Source organism: Momordica charantia (assembly GCF_013281855.1).
Source record: "Momordica charantia cultivar OHB3-1 chromosome 4 unlocalized genomic scaffold, Mcharantia_2.0 BLBB01000004.1, whole genome shotgun sequence".
Lineage (NCBI taxonomy): Eukaryota > Viridiplantae > Streptophyta > Magnoliopsida > Cucurbitales > Cucurbitaceae > Momordica > Momordica charantia.
In genome coordinates, this window is record NW_028275162.1 from 18,916,049 (window position 1) to 18,931,636 (window position 15,588).

Here is a 15,588-nt window from a genome sequence, read left to right on the forward strand (position 1 = left end):
TGTTTCGTTGGTTGCCTTTCGAAGATGAGAAATAGCCTGGCATGCATAGTCGCGGCGCGCGACCTATACCCGGCCGTCGGGGCAAGTGCCAGGCCCCGATGAGTAGGAGGGCGCGGCGGTCGCTGCAAAACCTTGGGCGCGAGCCCGGGCGGAGCGGCCGTCGGTGCAGATCTTGGTGGTAGTAGCAAATATTCAAATGAGAACTTTGAAGGCCGAAGAGGGGAAAGGTTCCATGTGAACGGCACTTGCACATGGGTTCAATTGAAGTATGCTTGGATGTTTTAAAATGAAGAAAACCACAACTATATATAGTTGTGTAAACATGAAACTCCCCACACAAGAATTAAGTTCAACTTTAACAACATGAAGAAAAACTTCTCATTTGAAGTATAACTTCAAGTTTAACAACATGTAATTTTAACAACTTCAATAGATTCCATAATAGTATTATTATTAATATCAGGTATTTATGATTTAATCACCAGAAATCTATAAGCAGCACTATTCATAGCATAGCCTATAAAGACACAATCTACTGTCTTAGGTCCAAGTTTTGTTCTTTTTTGTAAAGGAACTTGTACCTTTGCCAAACACCCCCACACTTTCAATATTTTATATGAGGGTAACTTCTTTTTCTACACTTTATAAGGCGACTTATTAGTCTTCTTATGTGAAATTTTATTTAAGATAAAATTTGCTGTAATCAAAGTCTCCCCCCACAAATTATGGGGTAAACCTGAACTATTTAACATGCAATTGACCATGTCTTTTAAAGTTCGGTTCTTTCTTTCAGCTACACCATTTCGTTGTGGTGTATAAGATGCCGTAGTTTGATGGATTATACCATTAACTTCACAAAATTCAGAAAGTGATGATGATTCATATTCACCACCTCTATCTGATCTAAGCACCTTTATTTTCCTCCCAAGTTGATTTTCAACTTCTACCTTATATGCTTTGAAAACATCTAAGGTCTCATCTTTACTATGTAATAAATATACATAACAATATTTACTACAATCATCAATGAATGTGACAAAGTATCTCTTACCACCCCTTGTGAGAGTACTTTTCAAGTCACATACATCACTGTGGATTAAATCAAGTAACTCATTACTTATTTCCACAGATGAAAATGACTTTCTAGAAAACTTTGATTCAACACAAACTTCACATTTGTGTCTATTATCAATGTTAAAGTAAGGCAACAGTCCTAAACTTACCATTCTTTGTAAAGAATGATAATTGACATGCCCTAACCTAGAATGCCATACATCACACAACTCAACAATATAAGCAGAAGACTTGTTATTATTATTATTATTGTCGTTGTTCTTGGGCACTTGTGCCAGTACATTCAATTTGAACATGTCATCATTTAGATAGCCCTTTCACATGTATATACCCCCTTAGTCAGAATAAACTTATCTGACTCAAATACAAGTTTGAACCCATTTTTGTTAAGTAGGGTTCCTGATACAAGATTCTTTCAAATCTTTGGCACATGCCACACATCAGTGAGGGTAAGTATCTTTCCAGAAGTTCATTTCAGCAGGACTTTTCCTCTGCCTTCCACTGAGGCTGTTGAAGCGTTTCCCATGTACAATTTATCACTGCCATCTAGCTTCTCATAAGTGGTGAACAGCGATTTATCCCACAGGCGTGCCTGGTAGCACTAGTATCAATCCACCAGCTTTTGGTGTCAGAGGCCATATTTACCTCAGAGATGACAGCAATTAAATTGTCATTTTCCATAGTGTTGGCCTAGTTGTTGGAGCTTTGTCCCTTATTGTGTCTACAATTTGCAGTTATATGGCCACTCTTGCCACAAACCCAGCAGATTACACGAATGCGCTTGTTAGCGTCATTCCTTGGCCCAAGATTCACATTTTTTTGTCTTGGCTTGATTCTTCTTGGGATGACGTCTTGAAGCTTCAGCAATATGGGCATTAGCTTCAACTTTACGTGGCTCTTTGTCTCCCTTTCTGTTGTCCTTTTCAATGCGGAGTTTCACAGTAAGATTCTCCATAGACAACTCCTTTCGCTTGTGTTTGAGATAACATTTGAATTCTCTCCAAGCAGGAAGCAACTTCTCAATCACAGCAGCAACTTGGAATGGTTCATTAATAACCAATCCTTCACTTTGCAAATCACTGATGATAATTTGCAATTCTTCCAACTGGTTGACTACTAACTTGGTATCAACCATTTTATAATCTAAGAATTTTCCAACAAAGAATTTCTTAATACCACCATCTTTCAACTTATACTTCTTATCTAATGCCTCCCACAATTGCCTTGAAGTATCAAAGGCATTGCAGTAGACATTATATAAGGCATCATCCAGGCAACTCAGGATATGTTGCGACATAGAAAGTCTGAATGCAACCACGCTTGCTTGACAGCTTCAGTTTCAGGAGTGATTGCTTCTAGGGGAGTAGTTGGGCATACCTCCTTTAGGATGTGAGAAAGATTTAGGGTGGTGAGGTAGAAGATCATCTTCTGTTGCCATCTTTTGAAGGTTTTTCCTTTGAACTTCTCTGGTTTTTCAGCATGGGATTTGACAATGGTTGATCCCAGCATCGTAGGAGCATTGGCAGAAGTGTTTGCAGCCATCAGATATTTGTCTTCAGATTGTTGAGTAAATATACGCTATATATGTAAACTGAATAATACTAGCAACAATTTACAACGTAACTGACTACAAACGATACAAATTCGAACAACTTGATTAACACCACAAACTTGATTAAAATAGTCGAGGCACACTTCAATAGCACTGACCTGAAGACAAATATTCACTCTGCACAAGTTGCTAGCAGACTATAGCGATCGTCTCAGCAGGATACAACGACTAACTCCGGTAGAACTGCAACCTCGAACTACTCGGATCTGGCAGAACTCTTAGACACTTGCTCTCAACACAAACAAGAACAAGAACTCAAAAAGAAGAGAGAATTCTTGTAAGAGGAGGAGAATAATCAATTGAAGTATGCTTGGATGTTTCAAAATAAAGAAAATCACAACTATATATAGTTGTGTAAACATGAAACTCCTCGCACAAGAATTAAGTTCAACTTTAACAACATGAAGAAAAACTTCTTATTTGAAGTATAACTTCAAGTTTAACATGTAACTTTAACAAAATAAAGTTACATAACACAAAATTGAAACAAAAACAACTTTATGAAATAAATAATGAAATTGTTACAAATGTAAAATAAGTTTCAAATTCTTAATATACAAATTTAATTTCCGAATGTTAAATTTGTATACTCAACGGCTTTCTCACTTTCTTTCACATATTAAACACCTAACAAGTGCAACAAAAATTATTCTCCTTTGGTAAAATTATAAAAGAAGGGGCGGTCGAGAGAAGAGAGATGTGATGATGAAATTGTACAAATTTTTTTTCTCGCTCGTCTGCACTTGAACACCCGTCTCTCTCTAAAAATTAAAGGGTTTTTTTATTCTTAGTTCCATCTCTCTAAAAATAGAAACCCTACCAGCAGCTCCTTCATCATACGCTCCATCAAGATCGACTACTGTTGCCGCCATCACCATTGTCGGATTCGAGTGCAAACGAGTGAGAGCGAGAGGGACCGAGAATGAGAGCGAGAACGACGAGAGCTAGAGCGAGAAGGAGATGAAGAGAGATTTGGGCCAGAAAGATAGCATCTGAGCGAAAATAAATCTAAGATTTGAGATAAATTGATAGATTTGGGCAAAAATATATCTGAGATAGATCTAATGCTGTGTATTTGATTTGATTTTTTTAATTTTAAGGTTAGACGGATTTTTTGGGTTGTTTGAATTTTGAGGTCCAACAATCGAGTCACAGAATAAAAAAGTCACGAGGCAGAAAGAAAGGAGAAAAATAAAGAGGCAGAAAGAAAGGGGAAGAATAACAGAAAATTTGAAAAAGGGTGAATACATCATTTCACAAAAAAACTGACTGTTTTGTGAAGGGTGATTAAAAAATATAAAAGGTTGGAAGGACGCTTATTCCGCCAATGTCACATAAATTTTGAAGTTCAAGATCAAAATAAAAACTAATTTAAAGAAATATATTTAGGTCGGTGAGAGAACTATTATCTATTTTAAAATATTAAATGAAACAAAATTCTACTCATAAAATACAAAGGAAAATTCCAAACTTAAAGATTCCAAAATAATTAGAATAATAAATGCTTTAAAAAAAGGATAAATAAATGAAGCATATTACATTTGTCACTAGCTAAAATTTTAATATTAATTTTAACTCATTGTATTAGGTACAGAGTCAAAATGCATTTTAAGTTATATATATATATATATATATATTTTGAGAATGTGATGCAAGATTATTTATTATCTGTAATTTTTCTTGGTTAAAATTTTTTTTCACTATAATTTTTGTTTTCCGTTATTTTTTTTATTTCTCTAACATTTATTTGTTCCCAACTTTAGAATTTTCTATTCCCATGTTTAACTTTTCTTTCCTAATTCTTTTTCTAACTTTTCTTTATATGATTTTTCTCTCTCTAAAATTTCTCTTTCAAAAGTTTCGTTTTATCTCTCTAAACTTTTATTTTCATGATGGTAGCCGAATATAGTTTATATTTCCATATAAGTTTATGTTATAATTGTTGTTGTTATAATGAGATCATTTTTATGTTGTTGTACTCATGTTTTGCTATTAACTTGTATGTGTTTTTGGCTTGCCTATTATATTCATTTGTACAATTGAAATGAAATGAACAAAATATTTTGTAATAAATTTCATTCTTTAGTTAGAATATATTAACGAGTAAATTAGGAGACTATGAAATAATTGATTTGAGGCCTACAATGATTTAATGTTTAGAAAATCAAATTTGGAACATTAAATCTTTTACATTTAAATAAAAAAACTAATTATAATAAATACAAATACTACAAATAAGGATAAATTTAACATTTGAAAAAAGTTTTAAATCTAGAAACCTAAACTATAAAATTTGTAAATATCTCTCTTTGTCACAATGTGACCACATCCTCTCAAATTTGGTAGATCCCATCATTTTTTTCTTTTTTAATTTTGGTAGGTACTACCATATCTCTCTCTTATATATATATAATTTGTTTTTCTACTGTTCCTTAATCTCATCTCTCTTCTTCTAATTTCCAATTATTTTTTTTACAATTTAATTACTTCAGTTTCACCCCTTCATACTCACAATTATAAGTAGGGAAGTTTCTAAATTGTAATGTAAATATGTTTTTTTAATTCATAGATATATATAATTTTCAATTATTATAGATTATATGAAATAAAATTCAATTTTATGTATACATAGTTTTTTTTAAGATATGTATACGTGTTGTTATGTCTTGATATAAAATAAATTTTAAAATGTCAAGTTTCAATAATTAAATTTAAGCATTTGATGAAATCAAATTAGTTAAGAACTTAAATAATCTTGAGTCTTTAATGAAAATTTATTATTATTATTTTAATTATTTTTCTCTCTTATACATTTTTAAATTTGTAAAAATATATAATTTTAAACCAGTGACTTTAAATAAGAATAATAGTTTATTTTGAATTTATAAAGATAGAATACTTAATTTCAATAAAAAAAAATATTAAAATAAGATAATATATTTATTTTTCAAATTAGTCAGGTTCAAAATAACAAAATAAATTGTATTGTATTTTGAATTTGCTAAAATAAAATGTATCTTAAAAAAGACGTTTAATTTTTAGATACAATCAAAATAATAAATATAGAAGTATGATATTTATTTTGAGCTTAGTCAATTAAAATAATCTAAATATGTATTATTTTATTTTTAATATATGTTGATGCAGAAATTTAGTCTCTTGGGATTCCGTCAAACTCGCGCCAATCTTCAAGGATCGACGAGACCTGCAAAACATAATAGCATTAAAGACTGGTGTAGCTCTTGCCATACAAGGTCTGATGCTTAAGTCAAAATCGAAATAGTTGAGTATAAAATGTAGAGTGTTGTGAGCATAGTAAAGAGTAGAGATTTGTCGCCCCTCTTTAAGGTTTGACTTACTTGAAGTTGAATCATAATCCCTCGGAATTCAAATCCTGACACATCTAGGAAATCTGATTATCTGAATCTCAGGAGAATCTTGAGGCAATTAGGATATCTTCTCCTTTTGAATATAAGATATCTTCTCCTTTTAAATATAGATATGATTCATAAGGCCATCAAGATATATTCCCTTTTGAATTCATTAAATAAAATGAATTTGAATGGTAGAAAATTGAGATTTTCTCATCCATAACAATAGCCCCCACTCTCAAAGTTGAATATTGTCAAAGTTCTGTTTTGAGAGTATTTTGTCGTTCATGGGTTGACTATTTTTGTGGAATAGCCTCTTTTTGGTCGCTGTTGATTGTCATCTAAATTATGCTGACTTTCCTAGCCCCCAATTCTCTTTTGTTGTAGTTGGCTACCATCAAATCTCTTAGCATTGAGAGTACTTGTCGTTGTCAGTTGTCGCTTTTTATGGGCTAATTGTCATAGCCCTCATTTTCTTTTGTTGTAGTTGGCTGTAGTCAAGTCTCTTGGTTTACTCTTGGGTTTCCAACCTACTTGGCTTTTGCCAATGGTTTTAAACCCTGAGTCCAGTCGATACACTTTTGTTGTTGTCGGTTGTCGTTTTATGGACTGGCTGTCATAGCCCCCATTCTCTTTTGTTGTAGTTGGCTTCAATTAAGTCTCTTAGGCGCTGCTATATGGTTAGTTTTTACCGTTAGATTTTGACCTTGAGATCTAACTTCTCAACAGTGCCAGTGATACTTCTTTGGGTTTCTAACCTATTTGGCTTCTGCCAATGGTTCTATACCACAAGATTCACTCTTGGGTTTCTAACCTATTTGGCTTTCGCCAATGACTTTATACCCTGAGTCTAGTCGGCCTTGGGTTTCTAACCTTTTGGCTTTTGCAGGTTTTTTATCCTAAGTTAATCAACACCCCTAGGTTTTTAACCTATTTTGGTTTTTACCAAATGGTTTTCTACCCATGGGTTTCATTTGATTGGTTTGGCTTGCCTGCTTTTGTTTTAACCTTGTTGGGCCTGTACGCATGCCTTTTTCAGCACCTTGGGATTCTTTTCCCTGGTTTCACTGATTGGCTTTTAGCTTATCGACCTGCTTCTAGGTCTGTCCCTGTTCGAGTTCCTTAACCCACTGTTGATTTACTTACCCATGCCCCCACTTGAGGGATTTTCATTTAGAGTAAAAGATGAATGCTCAAGTAGTAAAGATGTAATTATATTTTAGATGTCAAAAGTCTTATTCAGCATATATAAAGAGATAATTGCTTAAGTAATGAGGAATTAAATAAATTCCAGATGCCAATAGCTTCTTTAAATAACAAACGAGTAAGTATCTTTGGAAACAAAATATCAACATGTAGCTACCAAAAAATCAGTCCTAAATTATGCGATCTACCAAATATGCGGTTACCATAAAATTAAACCTAAACTCTCGTAATCATAAACAACCAGAATTACACAGCAAACTTACCATCGTCTGAAGTAGAAACTTCGTATGTTAATCAGTTACTTTTTCTTTTCTGGGATTTGTTTACTCGTTTATCCCAGAGTCTGTTTTGGAATCCATCGATTTATCTCATCCAGGATCTGTCTTGGAATTTGTTGATTTGTTCGTTCTGGGTCTTGTCTCATAACTCATTGATTTGTTTTTTTCTCGACTACCTTAGGTAGGGTAAGCCCCCGAGTCTTATGACATTCGTCGTTAGAAAGTCGTGGTCTGCCTCCAGAATACATGTCGATTCGTTTCTCCCAAGATCTCCTTGGATCTAAGTAGTTCTTGGTCAATTCGTCGTCAATCGTCTTGACTTTTAGATCTTAGTCGTCCCCACAGACGGCGCCAATTGTTGATGCAGAAATTTGATCTATTGAGATTCCGTCAAATTCGCACCAATCTTCAAGAATAAAAGGGATTGACGAGACCTGCAAAACAGAATAGCATTAAAGACCGGTGTGGCTCTTGCCACACAGGCTCCGATGCTTAAGTCAAAATCAGAGTAGTTGAGTATAAAATGTAGAGTGTTGTGAGCATAGCAAAGAGTAGAGATTTGTCGCCTCTTTTTAGGGTTTGACTTACTTCCCTATTTATAGAAGTTGAATCTCGATCCCTCATAATTCAAATCCTGACACATCTAGGAAATCTGGTTATTTGAATCTGGGGAGAATCTTGAGGCAATCAGGATATCTTCTCCTTTTGAATATAGATTTGATTCATTAGGCCATCAAGATATATTCCCTTTTGAATTCCTTAAATAAAGGGAATTTGAATTGTAGAAAATTGAGATTTTCTGACACGACCTGTCCCAAAACACCTACTAGTCCTAGAACGAGTCGCACCGACCACAGACCCCTACTAGCTACGAAGTCCATGGTCAACTTTCTTCTTAACTTTGACCTGATATTTGACTAACAATTCCGAAAAGATGCACAATTAAAATAATAATCTCAACAGAACAACCATTCTTACATCCATTCGGAGTTGTTAGTCAAAGTTAAGAAGAAAGTTCCTGAATTAGATGAGAAGTATATGTATGATAGTTGTTTAAAGAATGTGTGATATGCATTGCATCATATAGAAAGTCATGCATCTAGGTGGCAGAATACTTTTGTTTTAAGAATTTGAAACTCAGGGTACTAATGGGAGGCAAAACATAAAGAAAGAGAAAGAAGTTAGTAAGACCTGTCATAAGAAAAGAGACCATGAGGTTAAGATAGATGTGGACTAAGAGTAGTTTTATGGTTATGGTTCCAAGAAGGTAAAAGAAATGACAATAGAGCTATAAAAATTATTTGATAAGAGGTGTATTTGTTGAGAAAAGGTAATTATTGTATTGGTGCTCTAAGTAAGAAGTAGAGTTTTTCAGAAGTTTTTCCTAGTAATTGGTTTGTCTCTGTTGGGTGGATTAAATGGTTTGTATGCAGAAGTAAAAGTTATTGATTATAGAGTTTTATTGATCCAGTTCTATATAAGATTTATTTCAAGGATAGAATTGTAGAAGCTCAATTTGGGTATGCAACGTTGATTAAGATAAAGAAAGAAGTAAAAGTGGTCAGTGACCATATTATATAGTGTTAAATGGTGAAGTTTTGGTAAATAGCACAAAAGGATATCAAGTATTGAAACAATATTATGTAGAGGTCAGTATAAAGAGCGAAATATTGGATATCAATTTGTTGTAAGGAATGTGTAGAAGAAAAGTTATTTAAGCCTGAATTTGTGCAGTTACTAGAAAGAAGGTGAAAATAACTATAGGAAGTTGAGATTGGTACAAGATCAACAAAAGTTATGTTGATAAGCATTAGAAATGCTTGTGAGGTATCAAGCATTGTGAGAACAGTATTGGTAAGTCGATATGGAAAATGGAAATGTCAAACTTCAGTTTGTTGTGACACGTCTTTTGAAGGAAGAAGGTTAACAGGTTAAGAACTTGTGTAGCTGGTATGGAAAAAAGTAAAGATAAGTAAGGAAAGTTGAAAATGACAAAGGTTCGACAAGGCGTATATTGTTAAGTATCAGAAAGATATTGAAGTTATGATAGTGAGGAAGTTATACTCGAGAGTCACCTTGGAAGGATGTATTGAGTTTTGGTAGAAAAGAAAAAGCAGAACTCGAGGTTTATAGGTCTATAAGAAATTCTGGAGCATGTTTGATTAGTAGAGTATAAACTCTCAGGCTAGAGAAGTTTTTCAAAATTTGTGATGTGCTCCATGTGTTTGTGTGTTTGAGTAAACATTAGACTAGTCGGAAATTCTTGAGTTGCAATTAAGAACAGTTAAAATAGATCAATATATGTTTTGAAAAGAGCTTGTGCAAATTTTAGATGGGAAAATAAAAGTGTTACAGAATAAGATTATTCCATTGGACTAAGTTTTGAGAAGAAACCAAGTAATGAAAGAAATCGTCTAAGAAAGTGAGATCAGTGTTTAGTAACCTCAGTTGCTTTCTTGGTAGTTGTGGTTGAATTTCGAGAACAAAATTCTCAAAAAGGGGGTAATATTTTGTAAGGACCGTTTGTTTTCCTTTTAAGTAAAAAGAAGAATATAAGGAAATGGAAAAAAAAAAAAAGAGAATGGGCGTGGGTTTTGAGTGAAGAAAGAAGAGGAAGGTGAGGGGTTGCTGAAGAGAGAGAGATTGTAATTAAAAGATAAACAAGAAAGTATTAGAAATTGTTGGAAATTGTGACGGGTCATGTCATTTTCTCATCCATAACAATATAGTTAATTTAAAAGAGCGAGAGAATGTAATATATTTTCAGATAATCAAATTAAAATAACAAAAAGTATAACAAAAATTAAAGTAATTGTATCATTACTTAAATAAAATTGTAAGATTATGCACTACAAATAAACGAAACAAACAAATATATAGTTATAATCATAACCCATTTAATTTTTAAAAAATATTTATAAAATAATATAACTTAAAATTTAAATTTTAGAATTGACGTTCAAAAATTATTAGAATCAACTCTAATCTTTAATCGAAAAAATAAATAAACAAAATTTAATTAAAAAATTATTTTTTGAAGTACTAATTGTTGCTTTTTCGAAGAAGTGCCAAGTGTTGCTTCTCATGTATTTTTAGGATTTTCCAAATCGCATTCAATTATCTAACCAAATAACAAAAAGAATTTATTTTAAGTACTTTCAATTGGTTAAAAGCATTAAAAGTCATTTTGAGCTCACCCTAAATATTTAATTTCCATCTCACTTTCATTTTGGATATTTTACTTGGAAAGAAGGTTAAATTTGAAAACGCGTTTCTCATATTTAATACAGTAATAAGCTTATAATGGCAGGACAATATGTGGAGTCTAACCAATTCATAATAACCAAATCATACTTTAAAGAAGTAAAAAAAAAAAAATCATACTTTTAAAATTAAATTCAAACTAAATCCAAATAGTAGAAACAAAATTAAAACTCTAAAATAAAATAAAAACTAAGGGCCCCTTTGTAATGATTTTTATTTTTAGGTTTTGGTTTTCCCATTTTCTGTTTTTAGTTTTCTATTTTTTAAAAATAAAAATTATATATATTTGATAATTGTTTTTGGTTATTTTTTTAAAAAATAGAAAACCAATCATAGTTAATAATAAATTAATTTTTTTTGTACTAAAAAAAGTAGAAATTAAAAATATACATGAGAGGAGAAAAATCTATGTAGTGTAGGGATGACAACAGTGCGATAAGGGAGTCAGGATGCCCTCTCTCATCCTCGTTCTCACGAAGTTTTCACCTGATTCTCTGATTTCGGTAATCAAGGCCCAGGTTGACAAATTCTCATTTGGGGACATGATCTTTACAGGAAAAATTACAATTTCAGTAATTTAAAAAATAAAAAGGTAATAAATATGTATTGATATTTATTTTACTTGAAAATTATTATTTTGTAGTTAAATAATTATCTTTAAAAAAATATTTAATATTTTATTCCTAATTTAGTAAAATAGTTAATAAAATATATATTAATTATTTAACCAATAGAATTGGGGATGAGTCTGGACATAGTAAAAAATTCATTCTCTATTTTGAGAGGGGATCCGACTCTATGAAAAGTTTTATCATTCTTCTCTAATATTGAGATATGAAACTTAAAGTTCAGAGAGATGAAACCAAACTTTTGAAAGAAAAATTTTAGGGAGAAAAAAGATTCATATAAAGAAAAGTTAGAAAAAAAAAATTAGCGAAAGAAAAGTTAAACACACGAATAGAAAATTAAGTTGGGAGCAAAGAAAGAAATGTTAAGAGAAATAAAAAAAAATTATAGTAAAAAAAAATTACAGATAATAAATAATCTTGCATCACATCCTCAAAAAATAAAAATAAAATAAAACTTAAAATGCATTTTGACTCTGTAAGAGACAAAATTTATTTTTTATTTCTTTTCTTCTTTGTCGAGTTAAGAGAAAATTTTTCTATCAAATTCATTAACTCGTGATAACAAGACTTGAATTTTATCATAATGGTCCTATATCAATACTTTGAATAGTTGATCTGAGCACTAATAGTTTTGTCTGGTCGAGTTAAGAGAAAAAAATCAAATATTCATATATAATTATAATTTTCTAAATTACATTAAAACAGAAAAGATACAAATGCCCACCTTTTTATTTGTTTTGGTATAACTATTAATATTCTATTAAATGAATTATATAAATGTAGATCATTTTCAATTTGAACACGGCTTTATTTGCTTGCAATTTTTTGACAATTATTTTCCTAAGTGAATAGAAATATTAACATCTTTAAGTTTGGACGCTACATTCTTGAAATGCAAACACGTGACATGAATAAAGATTCCTTAATTTTAAACTCCTAAAATCTAGTTTAAACATGCATGGTCACTGATACGATGCAAAAGGACTAAATTTATCCTTTAAACTTATAAATTATGTAGTAAAAATAGTATAATTTTATCAATTTATTTCAGCGAGAGAGAAGCAGTGAGGTTGACAAACTCAATCTTCTCTTTTGACATGTGATTATCAATAATTTTTCTATATCGATCAAATAGTTCTTCGATAATGGCTTCTCCAAAGTGACAAATTAGAAGTGGTTCAACTACATATCTAATATTTTGGGTAATATAGTAGCCACTGTCAACAGATATATTTGATTGGTGTAATTCTGTATTGTAGAAGTCCCAATTAATTCTTGAAACTTCAAGACGATCAATAGTGAAGCTTCCTTCATTTAAGACTTCACCTTTCATTTTTGGTGGAGATGACATATAGTTTGGAATATTGAACGTGTCAACTTTCTTTGCTTCAACAATTCCCTGCAGTAATTTACATCAATAATACCCTTTTCTTTTTCTTTTTGTTAATCATTAAAACTTGCAATCAAACGGGAAAATATTGTGTGTATATATATACTTTACCTCAGCAACCATGTTATTGAGAGCTAAAGACAAGAAACCCCAAACATAACAATACTCTTGGCTAGAGGGGTCTTCACTTGTTCTTCCTATCATTGTTAGAACCATATGTCCTCCAATTGCTAATTCTTCTGCACGACTCTTCAGAAACATTGAAAAATCCTTCTGAAATTGCTTGTAATAAGCCTCAAGCACACTCTTTGGACTTGTACTGCCTATGAAAATCTCTCCTTTGTTATTCTCTATCCCTTTTGGAACCTGCAATATTAAGTTTCACACTATGCAAAATTAAGACTTTGGAAAAGGAAAATAAAATATTTGCCTACAATATTAATATTGATGGAGTTTCATCTCCTCTCAAGATCGTGACTCTGATACCATATTAATATTTATGAGTTTAATCTCAAAACCAATTGAGTATGAGCAGAAGGTCCATTATAAACCTGTATAAGATCCTTCACACACCAATAACTAGTTGGACTCTGAAATTACCTGGGAGAGCCAATGAAGACTATAAGAATCTCCCCATGAAGACTATAAGAAGAATAAACAAAATGCAAACTCTTGGTAGGAAAAATTCTGCCATAGAAAGAACCCGGCACGCCATTAAAGAAACATGGACCAAGACCACCTCCAAGTTGGGTCTTCATATCTTCCACAAAACTTGGCAAAGATGTGAAAATGGCATTGAAATCATTCCCATGGAGGTCATTCAGGAAAACTTGATATTCTAAAGGCTTTTTGTGAAACTTGTGACGAACGTCCTCCACTTGTTTGATCAGATCGGAGACAAACATGAGAGTGTTGGGTCCTGAAGAACAACCTAAATCTGCTATAGTTAAGGTGGTGGGAAAATTTGTGGAGCGACAGAAGAAATTAGTAATGGCTTCCTTCACGATTGGCCAGGTAATAGATATTACCTTTCGCTGTTCAAAGAATAATCTCATATAAAGAAAAGTATAATTATCAGGAATAATAATCTTACGTAAACTTATTTCATAAAGATTTTTTTTACCGGAAGCAAGGAGTTGGAAGCATAGCTCGTGTCTCCTCTTCCTCTATTGACATGAAGCATTTTGATGACTCTCTCTCCCTCTCCTATGCCGTGAAGAGAAGCCGCAATCCTACTTATAATGATTTAGAACCCGTTTGATAACGTTCGTATTTCTTGTTTCTATTTTTTCATTTTTAATGAAGAAAAATATTTAGGGACATATTCCGTCGGCCACAATTATTATCATCTTTGTTTGTATTCATTTTTCTTGGCTAGAATTTATTGATGTCAGAAGGCACTATAAGTATATTCATAGGCCTCGATAGGGGTGAGCATCGGTCAGTCGGGGTCGGTTTTTGGCCGATCCCCACACCGAAAACCGACTTAGTTAGTTTTGGTTGGTCGGAAACTTTCTTTTTTTCATCTATGTACAAATCAACTGTTCGATCGGTCAGTTTGGTCAATTTATAGAAGGTACTAAATTCGAAATTAAAACGATTCTAAATGAGTGGTTTTGTGACTGAAATGCAGGGGAGATTTAATGAAGGAAGAAAGAGAAGAAAGGGTAGAGAGGAAGAACATGGAAGAAGAAAGAGAAGAAAGATGGAGAGAGAACGAAAAAGAAAAGAAGGATGGATCATGGGATAAGAAAGAGAGAGAAATTGAAAAATATGATAAGAATGAATGGCTACTGAAGAGCCTGAGAAGAAAAAATTGTAAAAGTAAAATATAATAATAATAAATAAAAGTATATAAAATAAATATATATAACTCACGTTAATCAAGTGAAACATAATTTTTTAGGATATGTTTGATAACCATTTTAGTTTCTGGTTTCTGGTTTTTCTTGTTTTTTAGATTTTGATTTTTGATTTTCTATTTTTAAAATTTCAAAAAACAAAAAACTAAAACATGGTAACCGTTTTTAGTTTTTTGTTTATAAAAAGTTAGAAAATTGAAAATACATACTAGTGAGTATGTAGAGTAGAGATGACATTGGTGTGGGTGCGAGTGGTGATGTTCTCCCTCATTCTCGCGCTCGTGAAAATTTTTAGTCTCCGTCTCCAGCTCCACCTCGTTCTTGGGTCCGAGAGATGTTCTCAAGAAAAATTATCAGTTTTATAATTGTTTTTAATTATTTAGAATGCAAGTATAAAAAAAAAGTGTAATAAATATATATTAATTTATTTAAAAAATGGAATCGGGGATGGGGATGGGGTTGGGACATGCATTTTCTATTTTTGAGACTCGACCCTGCGGAAATTTTTGTCTTCCCTAGCGTAGAGACATGAAATAGAGATGTAAATAAACTTTTCGAAGATAAATTTTAGAGATAAATAAAAATATTTAGAAAAAAATCAGTGAAAGAAAAGTTAAAGACAAAAACAGAAAAATTTTGGAGAAAAAAATAAAGTGGAGAAGAAAATATATGTTAAAAAAAAAGAAATTATAAAGAAAGAGAAAAATGATAGTGGAACAAATTTATAGATAAAAACAAGATTCAAAATATAATTTTTATAGAAAATAAATAAATACAAAGATTAATAAAAGTTACAGTAAAAAAAATGAAAGAGAAAATAAAATATAATTTTTAGAGGAAAAAAATAGATTACGAAGAGAAAGAAAAGTTTATCATGATTTCAAATTCCAAATTAATTAATT

At 31.8% G+C, this 15,588-nt stretch overlaps 1 pseudogene across 1 annotated transcript; it reads right to left on the minus strand.

Moving 5' to 3' along the window:
- Nucleotides 1-12,423: 12,423 nt before the first annotated feature.
- Nucleotides 12,424-14,066, minus strand: LOC111007779 (S-adenosyl-methionine 4-1-methyl-2-pyrrolidinyl-3-oxobutanic acid methyltransferase-like; annotated as a pseudogene). Its single transcript, XR_015790158.1, has 4 exons — nt 13,948-14,066; nt 13,425-13,858; nt 12,936-13,190; nt 12,424-12,833 (listed from the first exon to the last, which is right to left on the minus strand). The product of XR_015790158.1 is annotated as an S-adenosyl-methionine 4-1-methyl-2-pyrrolidinyl-3-oxobutanic acid methyltransferase-like (transcript).
- Nucleotides 14,067-15,588: the final 1,522 nt, after the last annotated feature.